The following is a 6,679-nucleotide window of genomic DNA, read 5'->3' as shown; positions in this document are numbered from 1 at the left end:
CCCCCAACCCCCAACCCCTGATCCCCAATCCTCCCTTTTCACAGCGTCCAAACCCGAGTCGTTCATCTGGCTGACGAGCAAACAGCTGGTGGTGGAAGGGGAGAGCACCGTGATCAAGCCCAACAGCATCAAGTACTACAGCCGTATGTCCGAGAGCGACTCTAACATGGAAATGGGAGCCATGGGCTCGCAGGATCAGCTCAACCAGTCCCGCAGTGACAGCAACTGACCTACTGACCGACTAACCTACTGACCCACTGACCTACTTTTGGACCATGCAGATCTACTAACCAGCTGACCTTTATTTGGAACAAACTGATCAACTGAGCCACTGAACCACTTTCGGAAATAGTTGACCCGCGTAGCCACCTACCCACTCTGACCCACTCTAACCCACTGACCCACATTTCAACCACTCTGAGCGACGGACCCACACTTGGCTCGCACCCCACTAACCAACGCATTCACGGACCCACTAATGTATTTTCAGACCCACACACTGACCACTTGTGACATCATCCCAGCGGTCACAAGATTTTCTTTCTTGAGATAATTGTTGCTGAAAATTCTGTTTTATGGCTTGTGTGGTGGGTGGTTGACTGGAGCTCTGGTGTGGTTTGCTCCTTCTTTCCTATCAAACATGATATCATCCTTATCTCCTCTCCTTCTTTTCTTTGAATGTTACTCTCTAGTAACACCTCTAATCTTCGGCACTTATATGACATAATAATAGTTTTGAAAGTGCCGTGAAAGTCGTACCAACTGACTGGTTCGCTGGGTGTTTATAAGAAGTATAATTATGGGTCATCTGTGTTATGGTCTATGGTCTTGGACTGGCTCAGATATGTCACACGTTCTTTGTACAATTAATTATGATATCTATAACGTGTGTGGATTAAAGATTTGATACATTAAGTAGGTTACTTCACAACTTCACACTGTGTGCTTATCACTTAGAGCTGATCAGGAAAATGTGTGTATATCTGTGTGGGTTTGTGTGCATGTATGTTCATGTGTGTGTGTGTGTGTGTGTGTGTGTGTGTGTGTGTGTGTATGTGTGTGTTTTGAGAGCATGTTACCTGAAGAAGAAGCGGAATTTAAAGTAAATAAATACAGTCGGACGAACTTGTCCAAGACGAGCATGAATTGTCGAGGAAAAAAGTGGTCATCTTAGACAGGTCATCCTCTTGGGGAGTGTCATTGTAATATACAAAAAATCACAGAAGGCAGGGGAGTGTGCAGTGGTCGTTTGTACAGGTGATTGTCTAAAACAGTTGGTCGTGAGAGCAGGTTTTTTAAAAAGTAAATATCAATCGATAAATTGTATCGATAGAAACGTTTTTAAAAAACTACTTTTTTAAAGTAAAAGAAGGAGCTTTTAATAACTATCTGCTTCATTACGAGTTGGGCATGAAGAGAGCTTTATCTGACAGAGTTTAAAAATTGTAGAGGTCATAAAAATATAAAATCAAATTCCCGGTCTGCTTTTAAAAATAAAACCAAAAAGCCAAACAAAAAGTCATTCTTAGTGACACGGGTGAGGGTAGAACACACAACACAGTATGTGAAAGAAATGACAGAATGGTTTTTAATAAGAATTAAGGCCTTTACAAATTACCCAAGCTCTGTGGTATATTATATCATGCTTAAATCCAGCTGTTTTGAATTTAATTTTTTTTTTTTTTTTTTTTTTACGCGTAACGACCTCAATCGGACTTAGACCTTTATTTTACTGATCCATGTAGATCTAATACGTTTTTGCCAAGCCTTTTTTTCCCTTATTATATTTTTTTTAAAGAGAGCAAAGACTGCTGTGAGACTAGTGCGGGTCACTTGTTGTTTGAATTCTGATCACCTCGTTGACGTATGTGTGGGCTGTTGTATGAGCTGTCTTTTGTCCAAATGTCTTTTTCCATAATGTGAACCATAATGTACGAGGTATAATTAATGTCGTTGCCTCCTCGGACACGTCACAGAGAGATAGTATGTGTGCTGCGATATCTCGAAGTATAATAACTATTTTCTGTGGATTTCAGAATTTATCTCAGAATACATACCCATGTCATTGCCAAGTTTTCCATGTCAAAGAAAATTAAATAGTCTGTATGTTGCAATAACTCAAAGTAGGCCTACAAACTTACTTTCTTAAGATATCTGAATGTAGGCCTACCACGTCCTTCCACATTTACCATGTCAAAGAAAATAGTCTGTATGTTGCAATGACTTGAAGTATAAGTATAAATGTGCTTTATTAAGATATCTGAAGCTTAGGTACCTCGTCCTATCCGCCAAGTCATTAAATTGTGTTTGTTTGTTGGAATGCGAAGTTAGAATATACTTTCTTGGGGTAAATGAATGTATCTTGCCCCTTTTGCGTTTTCCCTGTCACTGAAAATTTTCTCGAATGTTGCATTAATTCAAAGTAAGAATGTACTTTTTTGGAATGTCTGAATGTATCATATCCTTTCAGCATTGTCCAAGTCATTGACAATAGTCTGTAAGTTGCAATAAGTTGGGTATACATCTCTGTATCTTGCATTTCTGAGTACCTCTTGTCACTGACAATAGTGCGTGTGTTGCATCACAAAGTATAAATTGTCGGCCCGCTGTTCAAATGTACTAAGCACAAAATTTTGAATTTTTATTTTAGTTTCTTTATCTGAGGTAGACTAGTTGTATGTGCTCAAGAAATGTTTTGTTCTAATTCAAATTTTAGAAGTTGAAAAAAAAGCAAGAAAAAAATGCATAACGTAAATGTTACTTTCTGGGCTTACAAATGTTGAACAGCTAGCTGACAGAATGGATTGTTACGGGGATTTCATAGTGTTATCCAACCTCTTTTGATATCACAATATTGCGAGTAGGCCTTACGTCTGTCATAGTGTGTGTAAATGTTGGAGCCTAGTGGGGAAGATAATAAATGATGAGTTAAACTATATTATAGTAAGAAAATTGTAACTGACACAGTGTAAATAAATGATGAGTTAAACTATATTATAGTAAGAAAATTGTAACTGACACAGTGTAAAAGGCTTAATCGCAAGCTTAGTGCTACCCTGTGCGTACTTTATTTCAAAAGACTCTTTTTAACAAACAAAATTATAATTCTTATGTGGCAATAAATGTCGTGCAAAGAAACTGCTCTAGTTTTTACAGGTCATCAAAACAGACACAAAGAGGAAATATGCTTTCCTTGACAGTTACATTGTATCTAAAGCATTGACCCTCGTGGGAGGAGTAAATCTTGTAAGTTTGAGACAGTGGGTAGCAAATCACTTTATGAGGCTTTTCGAATTAGAAACATTGAAGCCAAGGAAGACACACCTGCAAGCTGAGTATGTTCAAGAGTGGAAGTGGAATTTTTAAATGCTTAAAATGTTGCAAACTCTTCTCTACAAGAATTGAGCCCATTGACCATAGCAGAAGCCTCAAGTTATTTTTACCCTATACTAATTTCTTCTGTTTTGCTTGAGAAATGCTATCCTCTGCAGATGTACTGGTCATTGTCAGACATTGAGGGGAGAACTATTATTATTATTGTTATTATTATTATTATTATCAATACTATTATTATTATTAGTAGTAGTATTATTATTATTATTATTATTATCATCATTATTATTATATTAGTATTATTTTACTATTATTATTGTACTATTATTATATTATTATTATCATTATATTCTTCTTTTCCTTCCTATTATTATTATGGTATTATTATTACATTATTATTATTATTGCAGGCCATATTATTATCATTATGGAGAACTCCCAATTTGATAACGAGACAACTCGTTGAAGTTGACCACAAAATGCTAACTCATAATTAGCTGTACAGGTACTTATGGTAGTTCAGATAAACGGTTGTGCAGAGGTTACCTCATTTGTCTTGGCATTAGATATATTTTTTTAGTTTTGTTTTGTTTTGGGGTTTTTTTTCTCCTAAACGGTTTCAGTGCAGGTTACTGATTTAGACGGGAAAATTCTTCTTCTTTTCATTTACAGCATGCATTGTTCTATTTTAATCAAGAAAAGTAAACCATGCTACAATAAGTTAGTCAGAAAGGATGGCATATTATTATATAGGCTTCTGATTGTGACTGCGGTGTTAGTTGCTTTGCTTTATTAAATATAACTATGTTGGATATAAAAAGTGAGGTAAGAGAGGAACAGGGAGTGACAAAAGAGTGATTGTATATGTGTGTGTGAGTGTGTGTGTTTTTATGAGTGTGTGTGTGTGTATGTGTGTGTGTGTGTGTGTGAGTGTGAGTGTGTGTTTTTATGAGTGTGTGTGTGTGTGCGTGTGTGTGTGTGTGTGTGTGTGTGCGTGTGTGTGTGTGTGTGTGTGTGTGCGTGTGTTTGTGTGTGTGTTTGTGTGTGTGTCTGTCTATTTATTGAGCCTTCAATAACTGGCTCTCTGTACATCATGTATATCAATTTATCCACTTCTGTACATGAAAAAATGCCACATGTGATGATATGCTAATCTTGGTTTGCTGGAAGGAGTGAATGAAAGAAAAAATCAGAAGAAAGAGTAAAACATAAATCTGAGTGAGTGATTCCATTTTACCCCATGTCATGTTCTTCATGTTCTTCATGTTCTTCATGTTCTTCACTTCTCTCGGTAAAAGTCAACTTGAGCCCTCTCATTCGCAACTATTAGTCCTCGGAGGGCTATTTCACCTTTAAACGCTGCCGATTTTTGTCATCCGATTTTGCAGCATCACAGACACACCAATAATTCCACACCCATTTTTAACCATTTTGTCTCCTTTTAACAGTTTTGTCTATTTTTAACCTGTATAAAGTAAACACCAAAGTAGAAATAAACGATCCGTACAATATAGGCCTACATTACAGTCTAGTAGTAGTAGTATGGGGTTTTACGGCGCTCGCAACTGCTAAGGTCATATGAGCGCACATTACAGTTTGATTATAGATATGATATAGATGCCCGCTGCATGTGCTTAAGGAATATTTTGTCCAAATTCAAATTATGAATGTTAAAAAAATCAACGAAATAAATAGACAATAGTAATTAAAGTGCAATTGTTTAAAGAATGAAATGATAACAACACTCGCCACACAGGCTCACACTTGCCCCCAGGCGCTAAATGTTTTTAACAAAGTATAAAAAATACAAACTTGAAGTACGATTGTTAAAATAATGAAATTATAAATGTTGTAAAAAAAATAATTTTTTAATACATACTTTTAGTATGATTGTTAAAAGAATGAAATTATAAATGTTGAAAAAAAAATTTTTTAATACATACTTTTAGTATGTTTGTTAAAAGAATGAAATTATAAATGTTGAAAAAAAAATTTTCAAAATACATTTATAGTACTAGATAAGCTTATTGTTTAAAATATGAAACCGTTTTGTTTTTTTTCTCTCTCTCTCTCTCTTGTAAAATTTTGTTTTTTTGGGCGAAGTAAATTATAACAGCTTGTTGACAATTTATTATGACCCCTGTAGGCAGAGCCCCTGGATGGGGAATAGAAGGTCGAGTAAGTTCTGAATAGAGAGCTCAAGTAGACCTTTAGCTGTACTCAATACTATAATATCATCGTTTTGTTCATGTTCACGGGTTTTTCATTTGACTGCCAAAGGGCATGACAGAATCCTTGACGTAGTAAGTCAAATACCATGAAGTAAGCCACGAATGAGGGGCTTAAGTAGACCTTTACCGTGTACTCAATACTGTATCGTTTTGTTCACATTCACACCTTTCTTTAAGTGACTGCCAAAGGGCACAACAGAATCCGTGACGTCACTGTCGCAGAATTCTTCAGTGCAATAAAATATACTTTCCTGGAGGGTCTGACAATACGGTCGAACCTGCTCAAGACGACCACCCGTTGTCGAGAAGGAAAGTGTTGTACATACAATAATTATCTTGAACAGATGGTCATTTATACATATTATGATTGTCTTGGACAGGTGGTTGTTTGTTCAGGTGGCTGTCTTGAACAGGTGATTGTTTGTTCTGATGATTGTCTTAGACAGGTGATCGCTATTCAGGTGACTGTTTTAGACAGGTAGTCTTTTGTTCAGATGATTGTCTTAGACAAGTAATCGTTATTCAAGTGATTGTTTTAGACAGGTGATTGTTTGTTCAGATGCTTGCCTTAGACAGGTGATTGTTTGTTCAGGTGATTGTTTGTTCTGATGATTGTCTTAACAAGTAATCGTTATTCAAGTGACTGTTTTAGACAGGTGGTCATTTTGTTCAGATGCTAGCCTTAGACAGGTGATTGTTTGTTCAGATGGTTGTCTTAGACGGTGATTGTTTGTTCAGATGGTTGTCTTAGACGGTGATTGTTTGTTCAGATGGTTTTCTTAGACAGGTGATTGTTTGTTCAGATGGTTGTCTTAGACAGGTGATTGTTCGTTCAGATGGTTGTCTTAGACAGGTGGTCGTTAGAGCAGGTTCGACTGTGTTTGGAGTCCCCTCCACGAGGTCAAAATGATCTCCTTTATTGAGATTTTTGAAAAATAAAAGAATAAAATTAATGTGCATAAATATAATAGGCCTAGTTATTACAACTTAAAACTAATCACTTTCCTATGCTTCTGTTTGCAATCATCACCTAATATTTTCTTCTTTTTCGCATCTTCAGCAGATCTTTGTTACCTGTTTCTCCATGTCTGATTATTATTGTTATTATTATCATT

The sequence above is a fragment of the Aplysia californica genome, unplaced genomic scaffold (genome assembly GCF_000002075.1).
Source record: "Aplysia californica isolate F4 #8 unplaced genomic scaffold, AplCal3.0 scaffold01456, whole genome shotgun sequence".
Lineage (NCBI taxonomy): Eukaryota > Metazoa > Mollusca > Gastropoda > Aplysiida > Aplysiidae > Aplysia > Aplysia californica.
This window is presented reverse-complemented; position numbering follows the sequence as displayed.